Source organism: Nicotiana tabacum, chromosome 24, assembly GCF_000715075.1.
Source record: "Nicotiana tabacum cultivar K326 chromosome 24, ASM71507v2, whole genome shotgun sequence".
Taxonomy (NCBI): domain Eukaryota; kingdom Viridiplantae; phylum Streptophyta; class Magnoliopsida; order Solanales; family Solanaceae; genus Nicotiana; species Nicotiana tabacum.
Genome location: NC_134103.1, coordinates 12,567,991 through 12,576,388, shown reverse-complemented (window position 1 = coordinate 12,576,388; position 8,398 = coordinate 12,567,991). Strand labels below are relative to the sequence as shown.

At 36.1% G+C, this 8,398-nt stretch overlaps 1 long non-coding RNA gene across 1 annotated transcript; it reads left to right on the top strand.

Annotated features, from left to right (window-relative positions):
- Window positions 1-3,906: 3,906 nt before the first annotated feature.
- Window positions 3,907-6,405, top strand: LOC142178567 (uncharacterized). The gene is made up of 3 exons (XR_012706819.1): window positions 3,907-4,066; window positions 4,302-4,403; window positions 6,010-6,405. It is a non-coding gene; the product is annotated as an uncharacterized LOC142178567 (long non-coding RNA).
- The last annotated feature ends 1,993 nt before the right edge of the window (window positions 6,406-8,398 follow it).

Sequence of the window (8,398 nt, the reverse complement as noted above, 5' to 3'; positions counted from 1 at the left end):
GGTATCGCCTTCGCGAAGAGGAGTGAGGTTATTGGGGACCCCATGTCCTTGTTCTATGCGTTCGCGAGGTGGTGGTCGCGTTCGCGTTTGCGAAGGTCTGAGCTGGTAAAGCTTCGCGTTCGCGAAGGGTAAGATTTGTAAAGCTTCGCGTTCGTGAAGCCACGGTCGCATTCGCGAAGGGTTAAATTTGTGGGCAGTCAAGTTGTGCTTCGCGAACGCGGGGGACCTGTCGCGTTCGCGAAGAAGAGAGATCTGGACAGAAAGTTTAAGTTTAGAAAATGGGACTTCGTCCCATTTTCCATTTTTAACGATTTTGAGCTCAGATTGAGGCGATATTTGGGAGATTTTCAGAGAAAACAACAGGGTAAGTATTCTTAACTCAATATTGGTTAAATTACCCGAATCCGTGGTTGTTTTTATCATTTAATTGGTGAATTGAGTTGGAAAAGTTTGAAAATCCTCTTGGATAAATTTGAGGATTTGAGGGCCGAATTGTTATCGAAATTTAGTAATTTTGGTATGGTTAGACTCGTGGTGGAATTGGGGTTTATATTTTGTAACTTTTGTCGAGTTCCGAGACGTGGGCCCACAGTCAATTTTTGGAGTTAAAATTCGGAGTTTTATGGAAAAATTGTATTTCATATGAAATTAATTCCAATAAATTTTATTGACTGAAACGAATTATTTGTGACTAGATTTGAGGCATTCGGAGGCCGATTTGCTAGGCAAAGGCATATCAGAGTAAAGAATTTCACGCTCTGAGATAAGTAACAGTTATAAATCTGGTCCTGAGGGTATGAAACCCCGAAAATTGGTATCATGTGATTACTTTGGAGGTGACGCACATGCTAGGTGACGGGCGTGTGGGTGTGCACCGAGAGAATTGTGACTTGATCCGTTCCGTGAGACTGTAAAGTTGAATAACTTGTTGTTAGCTATGTGCTCTCTATGTGTTGTGGAAATTTAACTAAAAATCATGTTTAGGCTATATGTTAGTAGTGTTGGGACCCACATAGGTCGTATACATGTTGAACTATCTGTTTAATTGTTGTTTGCACTCAGTCACAATTTACTTGATTATCTTATCTTAGTCTCTATTGTTCATTATTGATGCATCATATCATTGTTGTTTGGGCTGATTTCATAATTTTTGAGAGCCCGAGAGACTAGAGAGATTTATGACTGAGCAAGGCCGAGGGCCTGATTGTGAGATATATTATTATAGCATGTGAGTTGTCTGTGCAGTACGTGAGTTGTCCTTGCGGATCCAGATATTATAATATAACACGTGAGTTGTCCTTGCGGATCCAGATAGTTATACTTTGGCACATGAATTGTCTGTGCAGCACGTGAGTTGTCCGTGCAGATTATAGCGCTTGGGATGTAGGAGCCCCTCATGAGTCTGAACACCCCCAATGAGCGCGGGTACATATTAAGTGTGAGTGTTGAGAGCGGGGAGCCCAGTGAGTGATTGTTGTCCTGAGAGGTTGTACTTGTTTTTCATTTGTTATTGTATTCAGTTGTTATGTGTCATTGTTGTGAAATTCCCTGAAGTATTTTATATCCAGATTACATGAACTTGAGCTGTGTAAAATTGACTTGACTTAAACTGCTGGATTTGAAAGCATGTCTATTCTTTCTTGGAATTACTGAAAGTGAACTATAACTGTGTAGCTCGTCATTATCTTAAGTTCCTTAGTTATTATTGTTACTTGCTGAGTTGGTTGTACTCATACTATACCCTGCACTTCGTATGCAGATTCAGGTATTTCCGGACATAGCGGGTGCTAGTTCTCTCGCACAGTTGGTTTTCTGGAGATTCTGAGGTAGCTGTCGTGTTTCGCAGACCTTGCCTCTCTTTCCTTATCTCCTCATTTACTGTATTTGGTCTCAGACTATTATAGACCATATTTTCTAGACTTGTATTCATATTAGATGCTCATGTACTCAGTGACACCGGGTTTTGGGAGTATTTATATTTGTATTTGTGAGTTTTTCTTCCTCTAAAAACAAAATTTAGATATTATGTTTCAAACTTAAGATATGGGAGTTTATTGAGATTGTCAGCTTGGCTAATATTGAGATAGGCGCCATCACGACGGGTGATATTTTGGGTCGTGACACGAATACCCTTTTGCTAAACGTTGGGGGAAAACAAGCGTTGCATTACCAAAAGTGACTAAAATCTACAAAACAAGCTAGACTTGTAGATTTTTTCCATTAGACTTGAAATTTTTTAATTTTCAATTAGTTTTCAAATACATATGTATTTTGTAGAGTTTAACTCTTTGTAGGGATAATAAAACTAGTTACTATACTTCTTGTAGACTTGCAAAAATATTCAACTGATGGTAAACTATAATTGCGTATTTTGACTATTAATTGCATTCTAATTCGCTGCACTTTACTAGGGTTTGAGCTTTAAATGATATTAATTTGCAATGAGTGCGCGTTTCATGCTTTGTAGGAGCGATCCCGAGTTACTGTGAGGTTGTGGAACTAATTCAAGCTATTATGGAGCTTTGAAGTCTGAGTAAAAGCCCATGGAGTAAGTTGGGATCGTGTTCGAGGATCAACGGACAATAGTACAAGTCAACGAGAGAAACAAAGAATGGAGCAAAAAGCCATCCAGGTGTGCGACCACGCACTGGGCACGCAAGATGAGCAGAGGACTGTCCAAAGTGCGCGGCCATATGCGCGATCACTTGCCCAAGTGCGCGGCTGCGCACGTCCGTTTCGGAAAACTTTCCCAAGCCTATTTTGGTAATTTCAGAGGCGACTTCTCTTGACCTATATGAAGCCCAACTCGTCTAAAAAGAGGTGATCTTGGATTTTGAGAGCAACTTTTAGGAGAGAAGAAGGCAAGGAAGCAACAGAAAAGCAAAATACTTGATCCAATTCATTCAATACGGAAGTTGGTTTGAATTTGGGAATTGTAATGTCTTTTTGTTCATCTAATACTCTTGCTATGAATATTTTCTCCATTATGGAGTAATCTTCATTAGGGTTATTGACGGATATTGTGATTTGTCAATCATTTTAGGTTTTACTCTATGTTAATTGCCCGAATTCATTGAATGAGTTATTAATTAAATTGCAAGGCTTATTGTGGTTTTACTTTAATCGAAAGAGAAGTGTTGCTGCAATTTGTATTGTGCCATCTTATTTGGGTTGATTTTACGCCTCTTCTAGGTAATCGAAAGAGTTTAGAGAGTTATCAATTAACCCAATTTAAAAGAATAACCGAGAGGTGTTCTTCGAAAGATCATTCATTCACTATTTTTTAGCATATATTCATAGGACCTGTTTTTAGGCTGATTAAAGGAATCACATTCATTCGCAAAGAAGAATTTGAATCCTTAAAGTAGCCTAATCAATCATCTGTTGAAATCGACGGAATCAATAGAAGTTAAGAATGAATTTAATGCAGAGTTATCCGGAATAATAGTTGATCACATATCTTGTCACAACCCTTACTTCTGACACTGATATTCAATTGTTGCTACTAATCATTAAAGTGTCATTAGTTTTCTTACAATTGATAATATTTTATTTGTAGTCGATAATAACATAAATCAAAGGTTTATTATCCTGGATATTGTTGAGTTGAAGATTTATTAGAACATTATTTAAACCAATTCCTGTGGAGACGATTTAATACTATACTATCTTTGACTAGCGAGCATACGTTTTATACACCGATTTTGCGCTCGTCATGTTGCTAAATATACTTATATAAGTGGAACAACTTTATGTTGTCGTATAGAGTAAAAATTTTACCCAGAAGTTTTTTCTTGTTACCAAATATTTTGATCTTGTTGCCATATTTTGTGGGTATTATAATAAAATTTAAATACAAAATAAATTAGCAACAATATATTTCCATTGTTACCAAAAATATTTACATTGTTGGTTCAATTCTTTCGCAAAAATGTTAGGCGGCAAAATTTCCCTCTTTTTTTTGCCTAACCCGTCCCTCTTTTGTTCCAAACTTCCAATTCACCAAACTTCAGAGCTGCTAAGTAGGTTACTCGGCCTTCCCTCAATCCAAGTTAGGGTTTGAAATGTTAAGCTTCTTCCTCTCTCTAGTTACAGTTATTTCACGTTTAGGGCTTTGATTTCTCATGTAAACATATTTTTCGCAATTCGAATGCATCATCCCTAGAGAGAAAAACTTAATGACTCAGAATGCTAGATCTGAGAATTTTCCTGAAGAAATCAAAGATTTAATTATAAAAATCAGTATTCTCAATTCATGTTTCAATTCAAAAAGGATTAACTTTTTCCAAGTATAATTATAGGTTGTGGCATGCTTTGGAGGGTTCTGCAGAAACGGCAGAGCTTTGCGACGTAGATCCGTTTGACGCCATTTTCACGATAGTCAGGCTTCTCTTTTCCTTCAAGTGAGTTTTTCACAAGCACACTATTTCTTTCTACTTTCATCAATATTTCTATTATATTATTCTCTTGACTAGTTATCTCGTTCGACAAAATTCTTTCAGTGCCCGGTTACAGGGTTACAATTCCATCAAAGTAAAATTAGGGCTTGAAACTCTAAGCTAGTTTTATTTAAGTTTCAGTTGTTCTCATAGTAGGTTACATTTTGGAGAATAGCAAGCTTCGTCCTAATTCTTGTGTATGTCCTTTTCCTTTAGAAATTGTTACTAGACAAGTATTTCACTATGGATATCATCCCTCTATTTGCATAGGCAATACGAGTTTTTGTATATTAGAGTAATGTTTGGAGGTTGAAGCTCTGTTTCCACGGTGATCTGTGCTCTTTGATTGTGTTTAGCTGTATTTTATACCCTCTAGTTTCATCTTCGATGATACATTTTCTGGGAAGAGTAAGGATTTAGTGCACACCCTCAGGAACTCTGTTAGAGATAAGCACTAAATATGAACTTGGAGATGAATTCATGTTCATATTCATATAGAAGTTGACCAAATTGTTGTAGGAAAGGAAATATTGGCAGTACCTAATATTGGCATTACATTAAATTCATTTGTTTGAAGCTTCTTTATTTCTTCGTTTCAAATGTATTAACTCTTTTTTGAAAGCTCTTTAGTGGACAATCTTAGTAATTTAGTTTAAGCAATGTGCTCTCCTAATTTCCTTGCTTTTGGTAGAGATAATATTACAAGAATGCTTGCATCTTGTGTTGTGTAGCATTATAAGTATAAAAACACATGTGCAACATCTTTGCTAATATAGAAAAGCTAAGGCTGTGCATTTCTTGGTAATAGAAAACCATAGTTTGCTTTCAATGGTCTCTTGTGTATGGTGATATGCATTTTTTAAGTTAATGTCATTGGGTGATGTATTCATCTGGTGTAGAGTTTTTTTTCCTGCCTAATTCTTTGAATTTAGGCAACTTCTATTGAACTTGACAACCTTCTGTTTTGGGACACAGAGAATTGAATGAAGTTCTTATTGTAGACATGTAGACCTTCTGGCTCCTTTGTTAATTTTCTGTAGATAATTTCAATATATTAAAATTAAAGTCAAAGGAGTCCAATTGAATTATCTGTTAAAAAATCTATATCCCACTCGGTAAAGCACTTTAGTGTTGTTTATATAGCTGCTATCTCATTGTTTAAACGATTGCTTGGATTTTATTTTTTGAAACTTCTATCTTCTTTTTTCTTGTCAATAAAATGAATGAATGAAGGTATAAACAATAACTGCATGTAATTGCTTTTTTAGTTCACAACAGGTTTGAGTCTAATGTGAGAAAGTCTACATAGGTTACCTTACATTTTGATAGTAATACCGAATATATGGATATAGTTTATGCTGCCATGTAGAGTAGTTTGTGGATATAAACTTTGTGATGATATACTAGGACTTGGTAAACTTTCTCTTATGTTAAAGTTTGTAATGATAAAATTCAGTTGTAATTTAGAAATTACTACTAATATATATGCTCCATATTTTTTGCATTTTGATATCTATACTATTGCATTGTAAATAGTCTTTTGAATTGATTTTTTCATAAATAAATGCAGATTCAATTGGAATCAAAGAAGATTGTAGAAAAGCTAGAAGAAAAGCCTTGAGAAATAAATAAGTCTTTGGGAGAAAAGTATTAGAGATTCGAGTTGGTAAATGGAGGTCAATCAAGGCAATTCCATCAACAAAGCTATCAAACGAGCTGGGAATAACTTCTCGAACAAGTGGAAGGACCTCACAAAAGAGAAGAAAGATGCAACCCTGATTAGATTATATTGTACTTTTCAAGACAATTATATTCTTATTGTAGGACGTATTAGTTTGTCATAATGTGACAAAAAATAGTGTTTGTCCCAGAATTGCCTTATCAATAATATGCTATATTCTTTGACTACAAATTATCTTTGTATTTTTTGACAATAGTAATTGTCACTAATCATGACGATTTACAGTGACATTTTTGTTTTGTTGGTAACATTCATATTTTTAGTGATGAGATGATAGTTTTAGCTATAAAATTGTAAACCTTATTTATAAAAGCAAAGTTGTCACTAATATATACATTTAGGGACGAAATACTTTTTTGTACCTAAAAGGCATTCTTTAGTGATGAAATTGTGAATGTTTAACTATGAAATATATAATACTTCAGAGACAATTTATGTTATCACTAATTAAACTAAATAATTAATGACAAAGTATTTTTGTCGGCATTAATGATCTTTTTAGTGACGAAAATATAGTATCAACTACGATTTTTTAATACTTTTTCTGACAAATAACTTTGTCATAAATACTATCACTTTGGGGACGAAAAAATATGTCGTAGTTAATATAATTCTATTTAGTGACGAAACACAAAAGTTGTCTGCATATATTATTAGTGACGGTGTTTTACGGACAAAAGATTGACAAAAAATTTTTTGTCACAAAAAGTCATTTGTGACGAAATATGAATTTTAGGTGACAAAACAATTTATCACAGATAGTCGAATTTGTTGTAGTGCAAAGAATGCAAAATAAACAAGGTTGGAAAGAAGATGACTTTTAGGACTAAGCACAGTGAATCAATTATCAATTAACGAAGCTTGAAAGAATAACCTTTGAATATCTAAGAATATTGTGGTTGTATTACAATGTAAGCAAAAAACTTGCCCTCTACAGAAATGTAGCCATCCTTTTTATAGTGGTGGATCCTACTTTAGATACAATTAAAAATACTTAGTGGAGAACCCATGATAAACCAACTTTTTCCTAATTTCCGCCGAAATTCTCTCCCTTAGAGTGTTTGCAACGGCGTTTGTCTGTAAGCTCGAGCTCGATCGGCCTCGGTGCTGGTCGGTATTGCTTCTAGAACTCGATATGGACTCAGGATCAAGTGATAATTCAGACTCGATCCTGGTCGGCCTCTGCCCTTTAAGCTCGAAATCATCTCACCATAGTTCGATTCGGACCCGAGCTCGATAATGATTTCGAACTCGATGTTTGACTTATACCCGAAATTTGAAGCTTGTTTGTACCATCTTCGGAACCCGTCTCGATATTACGAAGTCTTTTCTTCGATCCATTGCGTTTAGACCTCGATCGATCCTACGAAGGCCAAAATCCATTTCGAACGTATACAGATAGTCCCCTCGTTTCTCGGGAAGGATGTGGTGAGAAATGATATGATTTCTCAATGGATCGATTGGATTATAAGCTGACGTTGACATTGGGTTCGATCATTACGCACGTGATAGTTGTCCCGTCGATTTAGTTTTTTAAGGCATTTAATGCATGTCAGACGGTGGTCGGCCACCGCTGATATTGAACCGTCGTTGTTTCAAACTATAAATAGCCTTTCCGTTCACCATCTATCAGTTTTACTTATTCAATCTTCAGAAAATTTATCAAGTGTGTGTATACTTACTCTTTCACGTTAGGTCCCCTCGACCATGTTATCATAGATTTTTGTCGTAAATACCTAATAACCCTAGGCCAGATCCATCCTTCCTTTTAGCGGATCGTTATTTTGATACGATATTTTGTGAATAAAATCGAGGGGATGCCTTTCACCCTCGATCATCTTATCCGATTATACCGTCCTTGCCTTTTTTGAGGAGAGTTAATAAAACTCCAATGTTGAGCTACCAAGGCTTTGTTCTCGAGTATAGACGAGGATAAAGATCGAGGCTGGATGGGCAAGTTCATTCGAGTAAGGACTTCGGGCCTGATTCCGGCCGAAAAGATGCCTTTTCCCGAGGATGGAACATGAAGCGTAAGTGTAATTCTGCTGTTATCTCCTACTATTTTGTCCTTTTATTTCCTTTCTCACCGATATTCCCCTTTTGTGATGCAGCGGTTCCCTAGATTTCCGGCGCAGTGCCCGATCTTAAGAACTGGGTACGTGATCTGGTTTCGACCTCCTCATACGACGAGTGCTCATGGCGTGACTTGTCAAAGGGC